This window comes from Momordica charantia, assembly GCF_013281855.1.
Source record: "Momordica charantia cultivar OHB3-1 chromosome 7 unlocalized genomic scaffold, Mcharantia_2.0 BLBB01000007.1, whole genome shotgun sequence".
In the NCBI taxonomy this organism is placed as follows: Eukaryota; Viridiplantae; Streptophyta; class Magnoliopsida; order Cucurbitales; family Cucurbitaceae; genus Momordica; species Momordica charantia.
In genome coordinates, this window is record NW_028275165.1 from 9,384,296 (window position 1) to 9,411,189 (window position 26,894).

General features: G+C 38.9%; 1 long non-coding RNA gene across 2 annotated transcripts; it reads left to right on the forward strand.

Annotated features, from left to right (window-relative positions):
• The first annotated feature begins 1,555 nt into the window (after positions 1-1,555).
• Positions 1,556-25,644, forward strand: LOC148210279 (uncharacterized). Of its 2 annotated transcripts, XR_015792208.1 has the most exons (4): positions 1,556-1,746; positions 1,839-2,000; positions 2,080-2,322; positions 25,363-25,644. It is a non-coding gene; the product is annotated as an uncharacterized LOC148210279 (long non-coding RNA). The 2 variants fall into 2 exon arrangements; XR_015792207.1 differs by having other exon boundaries at positions 1,559-2,000.
• The last annotated feature ends 1,250 nt before the right edge of the window (positions 25,645-26,894 follow it).

Consider the following 26,894-nt stretch of genomic DNA (forward strand, 5'->3'; position numbering starts at 1 on the left):
TACCACTTATACCTTGTCATAGGTTAACTACGCCCTATGTCACCAAATAATGGCACCTATAGAGGAACACACAACCGTCTCCATTGGTTCACCCACACCAATGAGCGTAGAGTTCTGCTTCAGTGACACATTCACAAGCGAGAGTTCTCATTAATGCTCTGCCCACATTAACGATATGGGACAACTTGCCCTGATACCACTTGTTGAATTGATATGCAATCCTAGAGGGGGTGAATAAAGTCTAATTAAACTTTATAAATTTCTTAACACGGTGGGCTCAATTTAAACAAATAAATAAATTTTTTTATGAATAAATAATTTTAACACAAATCAATAAATAGATTAGAAATATATTTCAAGCACCTTTATTCATTCAAACGTAAAGTTGGTTCGGTAATACCGGTCTACTCCAGCAATTCTTGGGGATTTGATTAAAAAATCTGACTTTTTTCCATGGCTTAGAGTCAAATTGACACATTGTTATATTTTCGGGAGCAAGAAGGAACCTGTTCCTTTCCACAGTTTAAGATCAAACCGTTACAAAAACTCTTTTTCAGGCTTAAGAATAACCCTTACAATAGAATTGAAATTACAATAAAGCCCTCGAATGGCTAAAAAAATAAAATTGGAAGCTCGAGAATCTCTGAAAATAAAATCTCTTACAAGAAATTATAATAACATTAAACTTTTAAAAGATGATGAACAATGGAAAAATTGGGAGAGAGATGTAGAGAGAATTGTTAGGTAATTTTGAAAGAGAGAGAGAATGTTTAAATAGGAGGGAAAAAATTCTGAAATTTGTTGAAATAAACATCAATTTAGGTCCTTCAATCTTAATAAGTAAAGGTCAAAGATTGAGATTTAATTGAATAAAAAGATAATATTATATGTATCAAATTTCTCTCTCCCAACGACAGCTTTAACGGCTCAAAAACTTTCCCTTTTTTAGACCTTACAAGTTACAACGGTAACTTTGATTTTTTTTTTTCCTTTCTAAAAAGTAAGACAGGTCAGCGCATTAATGATTGATTTGCCTTTTTTTTTAATTACCCCAATGGTAACTTGTAAATTTATTTTTTCTATAATAATTTTTCTTTCGTTTTCTTTCGTTTTATTTTTCTTTCTTTCGTTTTCTTTCATTTTTTTTGTTTCGATCGTAGTTTCTCTATTTTATCTTTGATTTGAGTGATTCAAGATTCAAGAGTCGTTCGAATTATTGTAACGAGCTCTATATTATGGATACTTTAAAAGATTGGAAATAAACTAAATTAGGTTTGTTATCATTAAAAAATTAATTAATTAATTTGTGATAAAGGAGGGTCGAAAGCCAACATTTGAAATAAAGGAGAGAGAATCTGAAGAGAGCTCATAAAGAATGAGTGTCTTTTTGGCTTACCAAGGATCTTATTTGTAGGAGCTTGAGGTAGAATCTTTTTAATATTGATATTAAAAAGTTTTATATTATTTGATTTTTATCCTATGCTATCTTAATTAAATGTTATTTTTTCCTTTTAATGCATCAAATACATTATTTAGAATTTTTTTTTTTTGGAACGGAAATGCTTTATTAATTAATAAAAACACCACTCTAGGTTACAATTGAAGGTTACAATTGAAGAAAAGCTTCTAGAAGACTGTTCATCTAACCAACACGTGAAAGACTCGGACCAATCTAAAAATGAACCAGATGAGAGAGCAAATTTAGCCAAGAGATCTGCTTGGGTGTCGAGGCATCGATTCACATGGGTAAATTTCACCTCCTCAAACTGTTTGCCTAGATCTAGAATATCCATGAACCAAATTGCAACTTCATTTCTGTTTGCACAATCCTCTTACAGCAAATGTATCGCCTCGCAACAATCTAAGAGAAGCAACACCCGCTTTAATTTCATTCTAATAACAAAACAAATGGCCACCTTAATTGCTTGGAGCTCTGCGTGAAGAGGGGGTATCCAACATCAAGGAATTTGGGTGAAGCATAACAGTGTTCATTTGTTCGGGTACGTATAGTAAACCCTAAGCCCTATTTCCTCTGATCTTGTTTACACGCCGCATCAGTGTTAATAATTGACCATTCAGGTGAAAAGCTCTCCCTCGGACACGCCTCTGATATAATGTTTCTATCTACTGTCTCATTTCTACGAATTGTCATCCGATAAACCCGCTCCCAAAGCCTCCCAAGTAGCATCAAAATTAGTCGTAGGAACAGATCTCAATGGAAATGACGGGACACACCTAGCCCAGATTTCACGATATCGACGACACTCAAATAAAGTATGAAATACAGTATCAACCTTTTGATTATAGCAAGGACAACATGGGGTAATCTCTACTCCTTTTCTTAGGTTAGCTCTTGATTGGGATAATATCATGAATAGCTCGTCACACAAATTGCTTGATTTTGGGCGGAATATTCAATTTCCATAGTTTCTGCCAAAATTGTTGATTACCTGAAGAATTGGAGGAGGAAGACTCAAATTTGTTATGCATAAATAGTTAATGCACTTTTCACGGAATAGATATCCTTTTTGTCGAAATGCCAAAGCCAGCTATCTCTCCTCTACGTCAAACTAATCAGAATCCCCTTAATGCACGCCAAATCTTCCAAGCAAAAGAAAGATGTTAGTTTAAGGACATCCCACTCGCCCTAGCCATTAATGAACTCAGCTACCTTCACATTAGATTTTGGTGGCGTAGGAGTGATTCGTTTAAAAGTTGATTCTCTTGGTAGCCACTTATCCCTAAAAACATAAATTTCCTCCCCATTACCAACCCTTTTCCGAGGACCCTTAGCAAGAAGCTCACGACTCCATCGAAAGCTTCTCCAAAAATATGAAGCTTTTGACCCTAGATTTGCATAAAAAAAAAGTTGTGTCCGAGACATACTTCGCTTTAATAATCTTAGAAAGTAGCAGATCTGGGGACATAACCATCTGTCAGACTTGTTTTGCAACTAAAGCTTTATTAAAGCCTTCCAAATCTCTGAAATTTAATCCCCCAATTCCTTTGGCATACAAACTTTATCCCATCTCATCCAATGGATCTTCCTACTCTCCGCTGAAGAACCCCACCAGAACCGAGCATATAATTTCGATAAATCCCCACAGCAGCCTTTAGGAATTTTGAATACACTCATTGCATAGGTTGGGACCGCTTGATGCACACTCTTAATCAAAATATCTTTTCCGGCCCTGAGAAAAACGATCTTTTCCAGCCTTGCATAACTTTCCACACTTTGTTCTTAAGAAAGGTCCAATCCTCCGTCTTCCGCCTCATAAAAGCCGACGGCAACCCCAAATAAGGGCCAAGGTTGTCCACCATCCGAACGCCAAAAGGGATTGGAGATAAGCTCTTCATTCTGCCACAATATTAGGAGAAAAACAAACAGCTGACTTGTCGAACTTGATGCATTGGCCCGACACACTTTCATACACTTTGAGCATTTGTTTTAAGGCACACACTCGGCTGGATCGGCTTTAATAAAGGTAAGGCTATCATCAGCAAACAAAATGTGAGAAATAATCGGACCATGGTAGGCAGGATTTAGTCTAGTAGCCTCCGCAAGCAATGAAGATAACCCCTCAGCACACAAAAGGAAAAGATACGGGGAAATAGGATCCCCTGTCTTAAACCTCTAGACGGAACAATTCTGCCCACTGATTCGCCATTAGTGTTGACTGCAAAAGATACCGAGGAGATGCAGTGCATGACGCGTTCGATCCAACCTTCGGCAAACCCGAGCTTTTCCATTATCTTCTCAAGAAAAACCCGCTCCACCCTGTCGTAGGCTTTACTCATATCTAGTTTAAGAGCAGCAAAGCCTTCGCGACCCGACTTATATCCTCCCAAAGTATGTAAACATTCATGCCCTACAATGATGTTATCACTGACAGGACGACCTGGGATAAAGGACGATTGGGACTCAGAGATAACATCATTAAGGACTTCTTTCATCCTAATCGCCATATCTTTAGTCACAATCTTATAAGTGACATTACACAAACCAATGGGCAGGAAATCAGTCACCAGTTTTGGGATCACTCTTCTTAGGAATCAAGACAATAGTCGTCTCATTCCAACCTTGTATACTGCTCTTGTTATTTAAAACTTCCAGACAACTTGCTATAGTTTTAGGACCCACTATATTCCAAAATTTCTGATAAAGAAGAGATGGAAAACCATTAGGACCAGGTGCTTTAGTTGGAAACATTTCCTTTATAGCCCTTTCCACCTCTTGTTTCCTATAGGGAAGAGACAATCTGCTATTCATTTGTGGCGTGACCTTTGGAGTAACTGTACTAAGAACTTTGTCAATAACATCCTCGTTTGGCTTAGTGGAGTGTTACAATTATATAGAAATTCTAGAATCAATTTGCTTCTTCAATGAGTTTTTTTATAGCCTAAAAGAGTATTTATAAATGCTAACTAAGAGGCGAATAATCACATAAACATTTCAATTATTCTTTAGATAATTTTCAGCAACTAACAGTAATGTAAAATAGAGAATTGACACAAGATCTATAGTGGTTCAGTCCTAAAATAGGACCTACATCCACTTTGCAAAGATAATATCCCTGCGAGTATTTATTATTAACTACAAAGATCGAAATACACAGTAGGGATATACTCCAAAATAGAATCGAAAAACCTAAAACAGAGAGTCAAGATCTACGATTCAAGAATGCTTCTACTCAAAATCTTGAAGAGATTTGAGGTGCAATCTCAAACACATGTAAATCTCTTCAAGAATAGGTAAGAACCAGCAAAGATAGAAAGATACAACCTCAACGCTTAGATCTACGCCGAATCTAAGCCCAGATTTGAACAAAATCGCCAAAGAAGCTTACGGTTGCCTGAGTACTTCGGCGGCAGAGTCGTTTTCCGTTCAATCAAGCGGCAGTGTCGATTTCTACCCAATCCCGACGACACGGTGAGCGACGACGGCGATAGAATTGAAGGTGGTTGACCGTGGCTTGAACTCTCTCAAGGTGGTGACTCTCCTCTATCTCTATTCTTCTCCTCTCTTAGGGTTCTCAACAGAGAGGGATAAATATGCTTATATAAGCCTTCCAAACCAAGACCTAGTATTTAGATGGGTTGGGTTAACTTAAAGAAGAATGGGCCATAAAAATATAACAAGTAAAAGAGACCAAAAAAAAGATAAATGACAACAAGAAAAATACATTATTAAATCAAAATTAACAATCTGCACCTTGATTTGATAATCTCATGAAACCAAGAGGGAGCCCACTGCCATAAACAACCAAAATCTTCACCCTGTATCAAGCTGCAACATTCTCACAGATAGGTTAAATTTATCACAAGGCAATGCCTTAGTAAACATATCAGCTGCATTTAAATCAGTTGATATATTTTTAACAGAAACTAAATCACCATTGATAATATCTCTAATAAAGTGGTATCTAACACCAATATGTTTAGTTATTTCATGGTGAGAATGATTTTTAGACAAGTGAATGTCACTTTGAATATCACGGAATACGGTAACATTAACAATGCTGTCACACAATTCAGAGACTATTCCCCTAAGCCAAATAGACTCTTTAATAGCTTCAGTTAATGTAATGTATTCTGACTCGGTAGTAGATAAAACAACTATAGGTTGTAAACATGCTTTCCAACTAATAGTGCAATTAAAAATTTTAAACACAAAACGAGTCAAAGACCTTCGCTTATCAATATCGACAGCATAATCAGCATCCACATATCCTTCTATCTCTATGCCTATGTTATCATTAACAGTTGCATTTGCTCCACCATAAACAAGGCATATATGTGAATGAGATGCAAGATATCTTAAAATCCATTTTATAGCATTCCAGTGTTGTTTTCTAGGATTAGCTAGAAATCTATTCACAACACTTAATGGATGAGCAAGGTCAGGTCTAATACATACCATAGCATACATAAGACTCCCAATAGTACTAGCATAAGGAATATCAAGCATATCATCAATATCATTGGGGGTCTTAGGGGAATCATTAGAAGACAATTTAAAATGTTTCCCAAAAGGAGTACTAGCCTTCCTAATATCTTGCAAACCTAATCTTTTGACTAGCCTGTCTATGTAGTTCTTTTGCGACAAACACAACTTATTATAAACACGATCTCTAGTTATATCCATCCCTAAAATTCTTTTCGCTCGCCCTAAATCTTTCATTTCAAACTCTCTACTTAAAAGATCCTTCAAATTTTTAATATCATGCATATATTTACAAGCAATCAACATATCATCAACATATAGAAGTAAATAAAAAAAATCAGATTTAGAAACTTGTTTAAAATAAACAAAACTATCATATTTACTTCTATTAAAGTTGATTGAAATCATATAAGTGTCAAAACGTTTATACCATTGACGAGGAGATTGCTTTAAACCATATAACGATCTTTTAAGGAGGCAAACCTTCTTTTCTTGTTTGGGAGCTTCAAAACCCAGAGGTTGTTCCATGTAAATGGTCTCCTCAAGCTGACCATACAAGAAAGCAGTTTTAACATCCATTTGTTCTAACTCAAGATTATAATGGCAACAAAAGCAAGTAAGATGCGAATAAAGGCATGTCTAACGATTGGAGAAATAACATCATCATAGTCTATGCCTTCTCTTTGTGTGAACCCCTTAACAACTAACCTAGCCTTAAATCTAAGGTTGTTCTCATCTTCGGTGTTCTCTTTAATTTTATAAAGCCACTTACAACCCATTGTTTTATCTTCTAATGGTTTGTTAACAAGTTCCATGTTTTATTCTTCTTCAAAGAATCAAACTCCTCTTTCATTGCGGCCCACCATTTCTCACTGTTCTCATCATTAATGGCCTCATTGAAAGTTTGTGGTTCTTGATTAACAAACTCATTAGCTACAACTAGGGCATAGGATATCAAGTCTGCATACCTATATCTATTGGGTGGTCTAATAGGCCTACGTTTCCGCTATCCCTAGCTAGTTGGTAATCAGTTAAGTTCTCATCATCTACCTCCTCATCTTGCTCTACTTCTTGTGTATGTATTTGTTCTATAGGTGTTTGAACTACTTGATCATTTTGGGAAGTAGAGCTAGAAGGAGCTAAAACAGTTTGTATGGTTGTAGGGTCACTGGGGCTACTATCGATTTTGTTCTCCACATACCCCATTTGATTTTCATCAAATATCACATCTCTACTCATTATGATTTTAGGGTTATCTACATCTAGACTCCACATTTTATATCCCTTTACTCCCTCGGGATATCCTAAGAAAACACATTTCGTAGCCCTAGGTCATAACTTTCTCTCATTTGAATGAGCATAAGCTAAACACCCAACGACTTTCATGTGTGTGAAATCAGGGGGATTGCCTTGCCAAAGTTCTTGAGGTGTTTTAAGTCCTATGGCAGTGGCGGAGCTCTTATTAACTATGTAGCATGCTGCCACGACAGCTTCACCCTAAAAACTCTTGGGAAGCTGTGCATTGGACAACATGCACCTCTCTTTTTCCATTAGAGTTGGGTTGGTTCTCGCAGCTACCCCATTTTGTTGGGGGGTTCCTACAACTGTCAAGTGCCTAGCTATGCCCTTAGACTTGCAGTAATTATTAAACACATGATTACAAAACTCTAGGCCATTGTTAGTTCTAAGCTTGTTAACTTTTAGGCTAGTTTGATTTTCTACAAGATTTACCCACTCAACAAATTTATTAAAAGTGTCAGATTTCTTTTTCAAAATATAAACCCACACTTTCCTAGTGCAATCATCAATTATGGATAAAAAATACTTAGCCCCACCATTAGTAGCTACACTAGATGGCCCCCATAAGTCGGCGTGGACATACTCTAGCTTTCTTTTTGTTACATGCATACCCTTCCCAAATTTGACTCTCTTGGACTTACCATATATGCAATGCTCACAAATGTCTAAGTCTACATTTTTATTACTAGGGAGAAGGTTTTGTTTAGCTAACTCACTTAACCATTGTTCACTCATGTGACCTAGACGCTTATGCCAAAGAGTAATTTGAGAACTATTACATTCTTTAACTAAGGCAGTTGACCCCGTAACAACCAAACAATCTAAGGAATATAAAGTTTCTATAAGATGCCCCCTCATCACTACCATAATCCCCTTCATGACTTTAACTATACCACTCTCAAATTTTATGGTATATCCTAGTTTTCAAGCATACTAGTTGAAATTAGATTCCTCTTAACCTCATGAACATACCTAATACTGATTAAAAGTCTAATTTTTCCGTCATGAAGTTTAAGTCTAATTGTGCCTTGACCTTCTACATTACAGAACTGGTGGTTTCCTAGCATAACTTTACCCTCTACCGGTTTGAAAGTGTTCTAACCAATTTCTATTTGGTGTCATATGGAAAGAACAACTTGAGTCTATGATCCATGTTTCATCCTCACTAGGCTCACTCACCATAAGGACATGGGCATACTCCTCATACTCCTCACTGAGGTTGACCCCATCCTTATCCTCTTTCCCCTTACCCTTTTGGTTTTGGTTATGGTTACCACCCCCATTCTTCCTAAGGTTGGGACAAAATCTCCTAATATGACATTCTTTATTACAATTATAACACCTCCTATGACTAGGCTCCCTAAACTTCGATCTAGATTTTGATCTGTTTCTACTTTTTCCCCTATTATGAGATTTCTTATTATTTGATTTTTCACTAACAAACAAAGACTCACTATTATTATTTTTACTATCCTTCAATTCTAACTCTTTCATTTTAATGACATTAATCAAAATAGTAGACATCAGATCATATCTACCATACTTTGTTGTAGACTTAACATTGTTATAACTATGAGGCAAAGAATTTACTAAAATAATTGCATGATTTTCATTAGAAAAGGTTTCACCAATATTCTCCATTTTAGATACTATTTTATTAAATTCATCTAGGTTATCTTTCATGCTTTTATTAGTTTCCATTTTAAAACTAAAGAACCTAGATTTTATATATATTTTATTTGAAATGGATGCTACTTGATATGTAGTTTCTAACCTTTTCCAAAGCTTCCTTGTAGTGTCCTCACTACACATTTGGCGTATGACACTGTCTGTCAAGTGGAGGATGATCAAGCTATGCGCCCCCCTATCCTTTTCTTTAAGATCATCTTCGTTCCCACTGACACTTGCTGGAATTTTCTTAGGATGCATTAGCACGTAGTCAACTTTTTGTTGCCTTAACACGGCCATCATTTTGATTTTCCAAAGACCGAAGTCTCCTTTACCATCAAAACGATCCACCTCGAACTCAGTACCCATCCTACACAAAAAAACAAGTATGGAAAAGACCTTGGAAATAATTTTCAGAATATTAACAAGAATTTACAGAATATTAATAATGCTGTAAAATTAAAAACAATGTACTTTTTCGGCAATAAAGAGTGCAGATTACACAATAAAGAGAGTACGAAGCTCTGATACCAATTGTTACAATTATATATAAATTCCATAATCAATTTTCTTCTTTAATGAGTTATTTATAGCCTAACAGAGTATTTACAAATGCTAACTAAGAGGCGAATAATCACAGAAACGTTTCAATTATTATTTAGATAATTTCCAGCAACTAACAATAATGTAAAATAGAGAATTGATACAAGATTTATAGTGGTTCAGTCCTAAAATAGGACCTACATCCACTTTGCAAAGATAATATCCCTGCGAGTCTTTATTATTAACTACAAAGATTGAAATACAAATACACAATAGACATATACACTAAAACAGAATCGGAAAACCTAAAACTGAGAGTCAAGATCTACGATTCTAGAAAGCTTCTACTCAAAATCTTGAATAGATTTGAGGAGTAATCTCAAACACATGTAAATCTCTTCAAGAATAATTAAGAACCAACAAAGATAGAAAGATACAACCTCAACGCTTAAATCTACGCTGAATCCAAGCCTGGATTTGAACAAAACCGCCAAAGAAACTTACGGTTGCACGACCACTCCGGCGGCGACATCGTTTTCCGTTCAATCGGATGGCAACGTCGATTTCTACCCAATCCCGACAGCATGGTGAGCGACGACAACGATTGAATTGAAGGTCGTTGACTGTGTCTTGAACTCTCTCTCTCAAGGTGTAACGCCCCAGGCCCAGGATTCGGAATCCGGTTTCGGCACCTCTCTGCTCCGGCATTCCCCTGCGACCTGGCTGCGCCACCATCAAGTTCTAAGCCACTTAGAAGAACAATGTACTTTTTCGGCAATAAAGAGTGCAGATTACACAATAAAGAGAGTACGAAGCTCTGATACCAATTGTTACAATTATATATAAATTCCATAATCAATTTTCTTCTTTAATGAGTTATTTATAGCCTAACAGAGTATTTACAAATGCTAACTAAGAGGCGAATAATCACAGAAACGTTTCAATTATTATTTAGATAATTTCCAGCAACTAACAATAATGTAAAATAGAGAATTGATACAAGATTTATAGTGGTTCAGTCCTAAAATAGGACCTACATCCACTTTGCAAAGATAATATCCCTGCGAGTCTTTATTATTAACTACAAAGATTGAAATACAAATACACAATAGACATATACACTAAAACAGAATCGGAAAACCTAAAACTGAGAGTCAAGATCTACGATTCTAGAAAGCTTCTACTCAAAATCTTGAATAGATTTGAGGAGTAATCTCAAACACATGTAAATCTCTTCAAGAATAATTAAGAACCAACAAAGATAGAAAGATACAACCTCAACGCTTAAATCTACGCTGAATCCAAGCCTGGATTTGAACAAAACCGCCAAAGAAACTTACGGTTGCACGACCACTCCGGCGGCGACATCGTTTTCCGTTCAATCGGATGGCAACGTCGATTTCTACCCAATCCCGACAGCATGGTGAGCGACGACAACGATTGAATTGAAGGTCGTTGACTATGTCTTGAACTCTCTCTCTCAAGGTGTAACGCCCCAGGCCCAGGATTCGGAATCCGGTTTCGGCACCTCTCTGCTCCGGCATTCCCCTGCGACCTGGCTGCGCCACCATCAAGTTCTAAGCCACTTAGAAGAGCATAACTAGGAGGTCACCCAACCTAAGATTGCTCCTAAGATTGCTCCAAGCCAAGCACGCTTAACTTTGGAGTTCTTACGATTGAGCCACCGAAAAGGAAGGTGCACCTTGTTGGTACAGGTAGTGACTATCAATTCTTTTTAACCCTTTTGACCATTCTTCAATAATCTCAGGATCCCTCTCATTCGGATGTGGTATCGGTTCATTCATGTACCCCTCCTCTCGGGCGTTATGGTATCAATTGTAACGCCCCAGGAATTTCACCATTTCCAAACAGGGACCGTTACTAAGCCTACCTAAAATTTTCATAAAAACAAGAGAATTTTCTTCACAACTATACTAAGCAATAGAACTACCACGCTTCCGCTGCGCTACTCTGATTTTCAACACTCACGAGAGCTTGAACAATTAGAACAACAACACTAAAGTTTTAAGAGAAACTCAAATCCTATACAGATAAACCATTTAATACCGACTTCACGTTAACCAAACTCTTCAAGGAAACCTTTACTAACTATAAACCATCCACTAAATGAGTTTTAACATCTCGAATGGCAATGAAGCGAAAACTAATTCAAGTACGAACAACTTAAACGAATGTATTCATAAATATCCTAAGTCGACTACAATCCCGTAGTTCAAGAGGCTAACAAAGTTATTGATCTAAAAGAATAATGAATCGGCACCCTCACGATCATCCTTTAGACAATAAAACTAAACAAAACCAACCACTACCAACTCAACTACAAGATTAAATGGCCACAACTATCCTAACTAAAAGAAATTAATTTCACGCAGCATAACTAATGGTCTTTCCGATCAAGTCTCCTCCTCGCCATCACCATTCCAAGAGCTAGCTCGATACCTGCAAACTGGAGGGGAAAAAGAAGAGGGATGAGTACAACCACAGTACTCAGTAAGCAGCCCTTATCTGAAGGGTCACGCACAAACAGCATACTTATCAAGGAACAACGTGTCATGCTTATTAACGAATCAACATATCATGCTTATCACAACTCTCGAGCTTTGAGTAAATAGAAACATATCACAAGAAGCAGTTTATGAAAATGTTTAACTCTACATGTACCGTACATGTCAAACTCATCCTTACACATTAACTACCAACCTCCAGTTTCCCTAACATCTCAAGTATCTCTACGCTTATCACAGCTACTCTAGCCTTCCATAGTTAACTCCTTCGAGCAGAGTTGGCCCCTGACCATTTATACCCAGAGCCCCGACCCTACAGCATCGGCCCTCGACCATTTATACCCGAGGTCCCGATGACTTCACCGTCTATTGGCCCTTGACCATCTGTACCCAAGGCCCCAATAGTTCTCCTTTCGAAAGACTCCTCGCATTGACCCCCGACCATTTATACCCGAGGCCTCGATACCCAATTAGTGACGTATCAGCCCTCGACCATTTATACCCGAGGCACTGACACTCACCCATTCACTTCATAACTTTCATAACTCCACATAACATTTCTAGCCTCCAACCAAGATTTCAGTACTACTTCCCTAATAACAGCAACCACCACAACGCCCATCACGACACAACCACTAGTATGATTTCAATGCATCACAGATCTCAAAAACACAAAGTTTGATAGCAACCAACCTGATCACAACATAGAGCACACAAAAGCTTCAACAAATAACCCTATGACATGCTTCACATAACATACATTTCACATAGCGGTTCAGAAAACTTTTAAGAACACGCCCAACACAATTCATCCAAACATTTAATATCCAACATTCGAAGAAATCATCCAACATCAGTATTCAATAAGCATTACTAGACATAAATAAACACATCAGACACGTCAAACATCTTATGCAAAATTCAGACAACAACATCTCCACAATAAGTCCACTTTAACGAGCATTCCCTGCAACATACATCATTCCACATCAGATCTCAGCAGCTCAACAATACAAAATTTCCACTATTATCACCGACGGACATGCAACACTACTCAGGCACATAAACCAACATAAACAAGAGTTACACTACACAATAACGTATCGAAATCAATATTAAACATCATAAAACAGCACAACTAAACATCAACGCACGCACCCGCCCCTCGTCTACTTACTTTTCACTACTCGATAGGCCACCAATTCCAATCTTTCAAATGTATCGACAAGCCATTCACACATCTAATCAAAACACAATTATCCAACATGCTCTTCATCGTACAAAACAAGAAAATAATCTCGTAGCTTCCAACTAAGCAAACATAAACTAAATAACATAAAACTATCACGTGCATTTTCAATCCCAAGACATGCTTTCAAACATCAAAGCTTAATCACTTCCAACCATGCAGAGCAGCAACTTTCAAGGCACATCCAATAATCATGACACAAGATATTTTCCTAATATGTAAAAGGAAAGGAACAAAAGAAACAACAAGGATGCAACCCAACAATAACAACTAGAAGTCCTCAAATGATGCCCAACAAACTCTAAATACATGAGATATTCAAGTATAGCAAAGTTAAGCACGAAACCATCTCAATAACACCTATTAACTTATATATTAATAAATAATAAACACACCGAAAGCACCACACAATTCATACATATTCAATCAACAAACATCCCCCAAGTAAGAACTACTTACACAATGGCCATAACACTACTAAGCTCGCCGAAGTATTTCCTACAACAAACGAGATTACATTTGCATTAGAAATCCATTGGAGACACTTAAATTAATTGAAACCATGAGGTGGTTCGTTACCTACAAGCTCACATTAAAAACTCTTGGATTAGGAGTGGGTAGATGTCGAGGATGTTCGGGCTCCCAAATCCGAGCTCAAACGGCCTTATGCTTGCTGGTCCGATACCAAAAAGGAATGGGTAACGCTGATTTGGGTCCGATTAGCGGTGGGTCAACGCCGAACCAATGTCGAATAGAGTGGGTATCATGAATCAAGCTTCGGTTATGTGTGGGTAATCCAAATTTAACTTCGAACAAGGGTGGGACCACTAAACGTGCCGAGCTTCACCGATCTAGACCGTTCAAGGTCGTTGGGGGGCGTCGGAATGAAGAAAACGTCATAGAAAAGGGCTGTTCGGGGTTGTCGAAGCTGGAGAAGTCGTCAACTGCCCTGTTCGCCGTGTGCTACCTTGGTGCAGCAGGTTGCGCCACTGCAGACGCTAGAGGAGGTCGTGCTGCTACTGATCGGGAGAAAGAAACGTTGGAATATGCTTCTGAACGCCCAACCCGCCGTCGCTGCCTCGTGGAGAATGTGGGTCGCGGTTCCTCGCTACTCCAGAACGCCGTCACCGTCGGGATATCTGCTGCCGACGAGGTAGAGAAGCGCCGTCGTATGGTTGCTGCTTCACCGTAGGAGACGCGCCGGTGCTCAGTCGCGCTGCCATGGATCGGGTTCGTGAGCGACCTGCTGCAGGCGTCGTCGCCACCGTGTCGAGGAATGCGGCCGTCGTGGGAATTGAACGTCGTCACTCGTCGGAGGAGTGCCGTCGCCGGTGCTGCTTCGCCGGAGAAGAAGTTCGAGGGGGGGGCTATCGGCTGCCAAGAGGGAGAGGAAGAAGGAGATCCTAGGGTTTCTTGTTGTTGTTTTGTTTATTATTATTATTATATTTTTTTTCTTTTCTTTTGTTTTAAAACCCATAGCCCAATTCCCAAATCTTAATGAGGCCCAACTAAAACTACAATGGTCCAAAACAAAAGCTCAATAATTATGCTTTAGAAATAAAATAAACCCCACAACAACCCGAAATAAAATCGTTAACTTAAACTCTAAAACCCAAGAATAATAAATCAAAGAAAAGTAGAATTTAGGAAGGAAAATCCTAAAACTCGTGAATTTAGAATTTAACTAAAAATCTCCTACACAGGTCGAGAACTTAAATTATCTTAATCCAAGGAAATTAAACTTAATTCTAATTTAGCCAAAAATTAGAATTTCAAAGTTAGAAAATCCAAGAATTAAAGTTATCAACTTAGGGAAAAATCCAAAGACACTATTTATCTCTTAAAATAAACGAGTCAGAGAACGCAGGGCATTACACGTGATGGTTCTCCTTTATCTCTATTCTTCCCCTCTCTTAGGGTTCTCAACAAAGAGGGATAAGGATGCTTATATAAGCCTTCCAAAACCAAGACCTAGTACTTAGACAAGTTGGGTTAACTTAAAGAAGAATGAGCCATAAAAATATAATAAGGAAAAGAGATCCAAAACAAATGATAAATGGCAGCAAGAAAAATACATTATTAAATCAATATTAACATGGAGCAAAAGATATCCTCAAAGTAGGATATAAACATCTGAGCAATTTCCTTCTCATCCTCCAACCATCTACCCATAAGAGATATAATACCACTAATAGAATTCTTCCTTTTTCGTGTAGAAGCTCGTTTATGGAACCACTTCGTATTATTGTCTCCCCATAGGAGCCAATTCTCACGCGAACGCTGCTTCCAGTATATTTATTCATCCTCTAACAGCTTCTCTAGATCAGACTCAAGAGCATGAATAGTATTAAAATTTAATGGGAGCGGTATATTATACTCTTCACTTAAAGCCTTCTTCAATCATCTAATCTGCTTAAATAGCCCTCTATTCACACTCTGACCCCATACCTTTAGAGCTTGCTCTGAACCGTTTAGATGAAAAGATAATGACTCGTTTGCATAATTCCGATCATTCCATCATCCACCATTGGTAATTAACGTAGAGCATTTTGTATGATCAACGCAAATTTCCTCAAAACGAACAGGCTGGGACAAAGCACAAGGATGCTCTCTAGCTTTCTTCTTCCAACCTCAAATTTCCTCAAAACGAAAAGGCTTAAATGGTTTATTTTAGCCACTACCACTGCCACTTCCAAAGAGGTTGCATTCAATAGCTCCATGATCAGACCGAGCCCACTGTAAGTGTCTAATTCGATACTCTAGAAACAGATTTATAAAAGCATCATTAATTAAAAATCTATAAAGCCTCTCACGGACCTGAGCTTCATCTTGTCGCCTGTTAATCCACCTAAATTGATCTCCAACAAAATCCGATTCCACCAAATTGCAATTGTCCAGCGTCTCTCTAAAATTCTCAATTTGTGCAGATCTTCTCCTAGCTCCACCCTCCTTCTCAAAGTTCCACAAGATCTCATTTAAATCACTATCAACCAACCACGTCGAATTGTCATCGTTGTGAATACGTTTTAGTAACTTACACGACTCCACTCTCTTTGATGCATTTGGATGTTCGTAAAAGCCAGTGAATCGCCAAGCATAGCCCTTCCACTTTATACTAGCATCAATATGATTTGAGGAGAAAGATCGAATAGAAATATCCACATCCTCCACCTACAACAAACACAAACCTCCACTCAACCCCTTACTGTCCAACGTGAAACACCCATACATATTTAGTGATCTCTTAAGCTTAAGCATACTGACCGCATAACACTTTGTTTCATAAATAAAAAGAACTTGAGGATTTTGGTGATTAAGAAAGTCATATTTTAAATGGAATGTCTTTGGGCTCCCCAACCCTTTGGACATTCCAACATAAAATTTTCATTGCGTTTGGCAGGGCTGATCCACAGCCTCTACAGATCTTAAAATTTCTGTCGATGAAGTATCCGAGCACCCCTCTAGCCCATCACTACGCTTTTCTTAGACTCAGGACAGCCAATCCCTTGAGAATCTTCCCCTTTCCTTTTACCCCCACGATCATAGGTTGGGACGGAGCACAAGGAGCATATTAATTAGAATTGAATCATATGCCAAATAAAATATTTTAATATCTTATCTTCAACTTTTATATTATTTGATTCATAATCAAATATATATTAACAAAATATTAGTTTTCCAAATACATTAATTCATTATTCTTTTTATTAATTATTGTATTCCAAATACATTAAATTTGAATTTGAATATTTCAAATTCTATTTTTCTTTCAACATAATCAATCTATTAATGTTATTATAAGCTAGCAAGTGGATCTTATCAACCTACGATTCATAAGGTCCAATGATACAAAATTAATTAATTAACTTTCATTCGTTAACTCAAGGTTGCTCCACTATAAAATTGGAGTTGCACACTTACACACGGTAGAACAAGTTATGTCCATGGATATAATTATTACATGCAAGTCGATCCTTCTTGAGTTATTCATGAAGGGACATTAATCCTGCAGTGGAAACGGCGATCTTGTTCTTGAATTTTCAGGAACAAAAACAACAATACCAAAGAAAAACACAGGGGAAGAAATTAACCTACATTTGAAGACCTTTCTTCAAGATTCTCCGATAATCAATCCATTTCACGACCACCGATCTTTCCAACTATTCTCTTGGTACGAGAATCTGCTTGTGGGAGCAATTGAAAGGAAAATGGAGAGACTAAATTTTTTAGAGCTAAATCTCTGTTTATTTTGCAGGTTGAAGACCAAGAGATGCCTAACAACTTCTGCATATTAACCAAAGGGGTGATGTGGGGTGAGAGGTGACGTGGGGTAACTCCCAACGTCACCACATCACCACTCCTCTACTTTTTTTTGGGAGTTGGTTTTTCTTCTTTTTTTTTTATTTTATTACTTAAGTATAATTAATTAAATTAACAAATTTAATTTAATTATTAAATTAAATTAATTAAAAACTCTCTCTTGTATAACCTATAGTGTTAATATAGTGTTAATATGAATCCAATTCATATTAATTATTGGAAACCTATTCAAATATTTATCTCATAATATATAATATTAATTTTGAATATTTATCCAAAATTAATATATACTTATATTCCTTTATATAATTTGAACATTTCAAATTATTTAATAATTCTTGATCCTCGTTTTACCCATTGTGAGCTAGCAAGGGGACCCAATGGACCTACAGATCAGAAGCTCTAACGATACGAGATTAATCGGCCAAACTCATTGACTGAGTTAATCAACATTCGTTAACTACGGGTCACTCCACTAAAGACCCGCAATTGCACTCTTCTCACTGCAGAATATTTTCTTGTCTACAACCATTAATGGCAAGTCATTCGTTAACGAGTGCTCGTAACTCAAGTTGGGTCAAATTACTGTTTGACCCTTAAATTACATCTTACTCCTTAAATACCACTACTCCTCTAATGGTCTAACCAATAATCGGAAGTCCCTTTCAGGCTAGTGAGAGCGTGAGACCCCTTGTTCAAGTCTCAGAGTCAGCATTTAAGAGAACACCCATCTACTCTCCTAAAGTGGGGGAGGAGAGTGAATTCCATCTTGTGAAGTTATGTTTCCAGCTCCCCACTCGGTCTTATCCCCAAAATGGTAGGAATGTTGAGTAGGCAACTCGGGCCACGCTGACTTATACAGATCAAAGGACGAGCCCTAATGGGTAGGAGTCCATAACTCAATCAAGATTGATAATGTGTTGCCTGGTCATCCTATGAAATAGCAATCTGTTAGTCAATGATGTTACATATAAAGATTTGCTATTTCGCGGTCTGGTCTTATATAAACTCATTGTATAGGATACCCTCACTCGCATGTCTCCACATGGATCGGGTCATCTGTAACATTTACAAAGCAGATCGCATCCATAGTGTTGCAAGGATAAGGTACCCAACCTTATCCATATACTATAGACCCTTTAGATTATTCCCTGGACATTATCCACTTGTATATCAAGGGAATATCAAATATATACCTAATATCTATACTGTCCCGGTTACATGATAATAACCTTGGATATTTAGTTTATTGGATTTGGACAGTGCAATGCTATGAATTCAACAACAAATTGATTGAATATAAAATTGTTTTTATATAAATATAAACTACGAGTTTATGGCAACAAACCCAACACTTCAAAATTTATAGTTGGGTCGAAATTTAGTTTTACGCATGTAATTGCATTTTATATCTTAAGTACTACTAAGTCCCTCTCGGGCCACTGAAATTGTGGGTCCCATTGCTCAAGTCCCGAAATCAACACTTAAGGGAACTACACATCTACTTATCATATAATGGGAATGAGTGAATTTCATCTTGTGAGATTATGATCCCATCTCCCTTTTGGCCATATCCGCAAAATAGTAGGCTTATTAAATCGACTACAAAAACAATTCTCATACATGTAAATTAAAGGACATGCTGTCATAGGCAAAAATTCATAAATCACTCAGGGTTAAGATTTTGTCATAGATGATCATCCTGTGAAATAATTATCTTATCTTTTAATGTCGTTGCAAAGAAAGATTAAATTTTTCCCGGTCTAGTCTTATACAAACTCATTATATATAATACCCCCAGTCACATGTATCTACATGAGCAATTTGGATCAAATAATCTATAACATTTACAAGGGGGCTGTATCAATGGTGTTACAAGGATAAGGCATCCACCTTATTCATATACTATAGAATCTTTAGGTTATAACATGAACACGATCCTCTTTTATGTCAACTACATACTGTTCAAGATTAGATTTATAAGCTTGGATTGTCACAATGTTAGATAATTTTTCCACATAACAAAGTAAAATAAAATACTTAATTTATTCATAAATAATTGAAAGTTTACGAACTACAAGGCTTTAATGCATAAATCTTAACAATATCCCACTTGTATTAAAGCCAGCGGGATATGTATCCTAGGGTATACGATTTACCCAACATTTTTTCCTACTTGTTGTTAGGGTTGACTTTTTGCTGCATGAATGTGACTATCATGGGCATGTTTGACCATAAAAACGAACTATTTTCCTTCATTTTTAATTAAAAATGTTTACATATTCTTAAAATGTTATATAAGGAGAATATTTATGGATAATTTGAAATATTGGTTATTTTGAGAAAAATGAAAGAAAAATGTGGCCAAAGTTGACAAAAATTCTCAAAATTCCCGTGTGCAGAAAAAAAGTGCCTAGCACAATTTTGGTGTTTTTTTTTTCAAAACGAGCATTTCACTTATGGAGGACACGAGGGTCATTTCACAAGTGGTTAGGTAGAATGAAATCAACCCAGTCCAAGTCAATTTGAAGTAGTTGAAAAGATCTCAACCCATTTTCTCTTATTTTGGTGGGGAGTTCAATCAACTCGAGGTCCTATTTAAAAGGGAGCCTCTATCAGTAGTTCATCATCCCATTTTTCATTCCATTTGCCTTCAATTTCATTCACTATCAGCTTTAGTTTTTATTTTTTAGCTTAGAGATTGTTATAGTTATTTTCCTGTTCTTGTTATAGTTATTTTCCATTTGCCTTCAAGTACCTCTACGCTTATCACAGCTACTCTAGCCTTCCACAGTTAACTCCTTCGGGCAGAGTCGGCCCCTGACCATTTATACCCAGAGCCCCGACCCTGCTGCATCAGCCCTCGACCATTTATACCCGAGGCCCCGATGACTTCACCATCTATTGGCCCTTGACCATTTATACCCAAGGCCCCAATAGTCTTCCCTCCAAAGAACTCCTCGTATCGACCCTCGACCATTTATACCCGAGGCCTCGATACTCCATTAGTGATGTATCAGCCCCCGACCATTTATACCCGAGGCCCTGACACTCACTCCTTCACTCCACTAGTGACGTATCAGCCCCCGACCATTTATACCCAAGGCCCTGACACCCACTCTTTCATTCCTTCCAAAAATCCAACTTTCACCAAAGTCTTACCATATACTTTCTTTTACCACTACCCCTACATCTTCCAACTCCCAAGTACGGTTCAGCATGCTTTCACAACTTTAACAACTTCCTAATAATGAAATAATAACCCAATCATGCTCAATATCCAACATCATTATTTAACAAGTATTACTAAGGATAATAGCTCACTAAACACGCCGAACAAAACATGTATATTCAGGCAACAAACATTACCACAACAATGCTCACAGTTTATCAAAGCAGAAAACTCACCATTTTCATCGACAAATATCCAACACCATTACAAATATATCGACTAACACCATGAAAATTATTTAGCACAATGACATCACAAAATTAGCATTAAACGCTACAAAATCAGCACCTTAGAGACCATCGAGCATACATTAACACACGCACACGCCCCTTGTCTACTTACCCACAACCGTGCCCTTAAGTTTTGCGTCGACCTCACCCTAAGCACACCAAAACAGAAAATACAACACGTTACTTACGCTATTTATCCTTCGAAATTAACTCTAAAAGGGTTCGAATGACGCATTACCACCAAAACTGACTTCGTATAGATGTGGGTCACCTAGATCTAACTCGCCAAGGTGTGGGTAGCCTAAATAGAGCTTCGAACGGAGGTGGGTCACCGCCAAACGTCCTAAACACCGCTGTAACGTACAAATCTGCCGTCGTTCCGCTGCTGTACCGTCATTCGCCGTGCGCTGCCGCGAGGGGGGAGGCCGCGCTGGTTCGTTGCAGATCGCCGGGGCGCGCCGCCGCTGCTGCAGGCCGTCGGAACGTCGGGGTCGCGCCGCCGCTGCTACTGCTACAGGTTGGTCGCCGACCGCCGCTCGTGGTGTCTTCGTCCGCCGCTGCTACGGGTCGTCGTTCCGTTCGGAGTGGGCTAGCAGCACCGGTGCTCCGTCGAGGCGTCGGAGAAGCTGCCGAAGAACGAGAGGAGGGGCGGCGGGATTGGGAACGGAGAAGAAGTCGGAGGAAGCGGCTAGGGTAGAAGAAAAAGAAGAAGAAAGAAAAGGAGCTTGGGGCTAGGGTTTTCTTTTCCTTTTGTTTTGTTTTAAAAACCAATTTACCTCAATGGAGGCCCAACACATTCAAGCCCAAGAGGAAATAAGTCCATCCCCCTTAAAACAAGACCCACCACACTGAGTCCGGTAATTATTAATTTAAGTTAGAGTTTAGAGCCCGATTGCCTTCTTCTACAAATTTCTTTCGGTATCTCCTTTAGACCAAAGACTCGACTTGATCCTTGAGGTCTCTACAATTAATAGTATCGTGCCCATGATTCCGATGAAACTTGCAATACTTGTTATTGTCACTTTTGGCGGTGTTAGGAGTGTTCCAGCCACTATAGTAGGTTGTTAACAGGAGTTCCGTCGATGCGAGCTAGTATCTGGTGCACCGGGAAATGAGTGGGAGTATACTTACCATACCTTTGTTGTAACGCCCCACGTTCTCTGACTCGTTTATTTTATGATTTAAAATTGTGCCTTTGGATTTCTTCCTTTTTCGTTAAGTGAAATTATTGAAACTTCTTATTTTGGAGTTTTAATTTTGGATAATTTCGAATCAAGTCTATTTTCGTTTGATTTAGATAATTAAGTTCTAAAATTTTGAAAAGAGATTTTAATTAAAACTTAATTAAACTTTTGGAAATTTAATTTTTCCTCTTGGATTTTATTTTGGGTTGTTGTGAGTTTATTTTAATTACTGGAGTGTTTTCTTTAGGATTTTCGCTTCGGGCCTTAGATTTATTTGTTTTACTTTTGTTTTAGTTGAAGATCGTTGAGTTTATATTGTTTGAAAGTAGAATTTTAGTTTCTTTAAACCCATGGGCCTTCTATTAATTTGGGAATTAGGCTTTTAGTGTAAAAACAAAGAAAATCAAAAGGAAAACAAGTCAAACCCTAGCCATCTCTTTCTCCCCCTTTTCCCTTTCTTGTTGCAGCCGCCGCACCCTTCTTCCCTTCTTCCTGTTTAGATCCGACGAACTTCTCCGACGAGTAGATGGCGACGGAGCACGTAGATCCGGCGACGCAAGCTTCATCCACGGCCGTTTTGTCCCCCCACGAGCAGCGATGGCAGATCTTGAACCCACGAGCTTTAGTTTTTGGCGTGCGGTGGTATTCCCCGAACAACATAGCTCTCCGGCGTCAGTCGGTTCTATCAACGGTAGCGTCTTGCGTCGGGATGCTCTCGTGAGTGTTGTGTCGGGTGTCGCGTGGTGGAGTCAGGTTTTACAACTTTGATCCGTGCCGGTGGGTCCTCCACGAACCGGATCCAGCTTCTTCCCTCTTCATTTTCTGCGGCACTTCCGGTGAGACCACGGCAGCGGCGACCTCACCCAGGCTGCGACAGTGACGGCGGTGTAGCGATCCTTTAGCAGTGGCGGCGGTACAGCGGTGTGCCTCGTGGGTTTCGGTGGCCCAAGCTCAGATCCGGAATTGTACGGTGTTCCAGCGACTGTCCCCGGCGGTGCACGACAGACAGAGGAGTTTTGGTTCGTCCTCTGGCCTCGACAGCCCCTAACAGTCCGGATTCGCGAAACCCAGCGAATTTGGTGACGTTTTCCGGCCTTCCAGTGACGTTCGACGTTGACCCATACCCAAATGAAGCTCAGTTCGTGATACCCACCCTTCTACGAAGGTCGATTTGCACTACCCATCGCATTTCGACATCGGACCAGCAAGCTCAAGCATTTTCGAACTCCGTTTTGAAGTACCGAGCTTTTTTCACTTTGACCCAGTTTTAACCCAATTGATCTTAGGGAACCATTCGGTGGAAGTTAGTAAGTAATGACTCACTTAGACCCGTTGTTGGATTTGATTTATGTGTTTATGTTTGGACTCTAACTCAAGCTTGTATCTATGTTTTTAGGAAGTTTTCGGCGGAGCTTAGGAGAGTTAGGTTCTTTGTTTGTAAGTAGTTCTTACTTGGGGGATGTTTGTTGATTGAATATGTATGAATTGTGTGGTGCTTTCGGTGTGTTCATTATTTATTAATATGTAAGTTAATAGGTGTTATTCAGATGGTTTCATGCTTAACTTTGCTATACTTGAATATCTCATGTATTTAGAGTTTGTTGGGCATCATTTGAGGACTTCTAGTTGTTATTGTTGGGTTGCATCCTTGTTGTTTCTTTTGTTCCTTTCCTTTTACATATTAGGAAAATATCTTGTGCCATGATTATTGGATGTGCCTTGAAAGTTGCTGCTCGGTATGGTTGGAAGTGATTAAGCTGTGATGTTTGAAAGCATGTCTTGGGATTGAAAATGCACGTGATAATTTTATGTTATTTAGTTTATGTTTGCTTAGTTGGAAGCTACGGGATTATCTTCTTGTTTTGTACGATGAAGAGCATGTTGGATAATTGTGTTTTGATTAGATGTGTGAATGGCTTGTCGATGCATTTGAAAGATTGGAATTGGTGGCCTATCGAGTAATGAAAATGTAACTCTTGTTTATGTTGGTTTATGTGCCTGAGTAGTGTTGCATGTCCGTCGGTGACAATAGTGGAAATTTTGTATTGTTGAGCTGCTGAGATCTGATGTGGAATGATGTATGTTGCAGGGAATGCTCGTTAAAGTGGACTTATTGTGGAGATGTTGTTGTCTGAATTTTGCATAAGATGTTTGGCGTGTCTGATGTGTTTATTTATATCTAGCAATGCTTATTGAATACTGATGTTGGATGATTTCTTCGAATGTTGGATATTAAATTTTTGGATGAATTGTGTTGGGCGTGTTCTTAAAAGTTTTCTGAACCGCTATGTGAAATGTATGTTATGTGAAGCATGCCATAGGGTTATTTGTTGAAGCTTTTGTGTGCTCTATGTTGTGATCAGGTTGGTTGCTGTCAAACTTTGTGTTTTTGAGATCTGTGATGCATTGAAATCATACTAGTGGTTGTGTCGTGATGGGCGTTGTGGTGGTTGCTGTTATTAGGGAAGTAGTACTGAAATCTTGGTTGGAGGCTAGAAATGTTATGTGGAGTTATGAAGTGAATGAGTGAGTGTCAGGGCCTCGGGTATAAATGGTCGAGGGCTGATACGTCACTAATTGGGTATCGAGGCCTCGGGTATAAATGGTCGGGGGTCGATACGCCAATATTGGATAAAGATGAGCGTTGAGGCCTCGAGTATAAATGGTCGGGGGTCGATGCGAGGAGTCTTTCGAAAGGAGAACTATTGGGGCCTTGGGTATAAATGGTCAAGGGCCAATAGACGGTGAAGTCATCGGGGCCTCAGGTATAAATGGTCGAGGGCCGATGTTGCGGGGTCGGGGCTCTGGGTATAAATGGTTAGGGGCCGACTCTGCCCGAAGGAGTTAACTGTGGAAGGCTAGAGTAGCTGTGATAAGGGTAGAAGTACTTGAATGTTAGGGAGACTAGAGGTTAGTACTGGTAGTTAATGTGTTCCTGGTTGTGGTTGTCACCGAATTTTATAGAATGTGTCTATGTTTGAATGCATAATGTGTTGAAAAGCATGACAATGAATGTTTCATGATTTGGTGGAGCATGATGTGTGTGTGTTGATTCTTTAAAAAGCATGACATGTTGTTCCTTGATAAGTAAGTTGTTTGTGCATGACCCTTCAGATAAGGGCTGCTTACTGAGTACTGTGGTTGTACTCATCCTTTTTTTCCCTCCAGTTTGCAGGTATCGAGCTAGCTCGTGGGATGGTGATGGCGAGGAGGAGGCTTGATCAGAAAGACCATTAGCTATGCTGTGTGCAATTAATTTCTTTTAGTTAGGATAGTTGAGGCTACGTAATCTTGTAGTTGAGTTGTTAGTGGTTGGTTTTGTTTAGTTTATTGTCTAAAGGATGTTGTAAGGTTGCCGATTCATTATTCCTTTTAGAGCATTAATTTTGTTGTCTTCCTGAACTACGGGATTGTAACCTACCTGTGATTTTTATGAATACATTTGTTTAAGTTGATTGTACTTGAATTAGTTTTTGTTTCATTGCCATTCGAGATGTTAATATTCGTTTAGTGAATGGTTTATAGTTAGGAAAGGTTTCCTGGACAGGTTTGGTTAATGTGAAGTCGGCATTAAATGATTTATCTGTATAGGAGGCGAGTTTCTCTTAAATCTTTAGTGTTGTTGTTCTAATTGTTCAAGCTCTCGTGAGTGTTAAAAATAGAGTAGCGCAGCGGAAGCGTGGTAGCTTTATTGCTTAGTATTGTTGTGAAGGTACTTCTCTTGTTTATGTGAAAATTTTAGGTAGTCTTAGTAACGGTCCCTGTTTGGAAATGGTGGAATTCTTGGGGCGTTACATTTGTAGTGAGTCGATCATAGGTCCCAAACGAGTTCCAACCGACTCCCTTTTGGGACCGCTCTTTCCATTTGCTTCCCTTTATCTCACCAAGTCACATCGTTCGGCTTATTATCCAAGGACTTGGCCGTGAGCATTTCTTTTCACGCTATGTGTCAGTTGATCCTGACCGTGAGTTTGACCATGGACTTGGCGGGTTACTCGCTGATCGAGCGGATGAGCTTCCTTTCTTTGATTCCTTGGGAGAGTGCCCAAAGAGAAACGCTTTCATTACAATTAGGCACCTGGAGTCGTTCACTGGAGAAGCGGGCGAGATTCGCCTTCAAGTCCTCACGAGGCTTCTGCTTCACCGATGAGAGATGGGCCTCTGTACGCCTGTTGATGCATGAGTAGTGGAAGTGGTCTACAAACTTTCTGGCCTGGTCTTGGTAGCTCTTGACCGATTGCTGGGGGAGGTCATTGATCCATTACCTAGTTGGCCCGATGAGGGTTCATAAGAAGCCCCGACACTGCTCGATGTCGCTATATCCCGCTTGGTGCATCGCGTTATGATATGATGTGGCATGGTCCATGGGGTCTGCTGACCCATTGTACTTGTTTAGACGGGGTCCCTTGAACCCTTTGAGCAGCTCTACAGCCAAGATGCTGGCCGTGAAGGGTTCTTCAACAATCTTTGATAGCTCGTACTAGGTGGTGGGGTCGACTCCCCTAGCCCCAACTTAGTCTTAACTCGGTTGAAAATCTCCTCATTGACTCGATCCAGATATTCCTCGGTGACCCCGATTTGGGAATTACTTTGTCTGCTTGATGTTTCGATGCTGGTTTTTGAATCCTCGTTTTTAAGTCACCCATGCGATGGGGCCTGGGGTTCCCCTCGATAATTCCTCTTTTAACCGTACTTCTAGC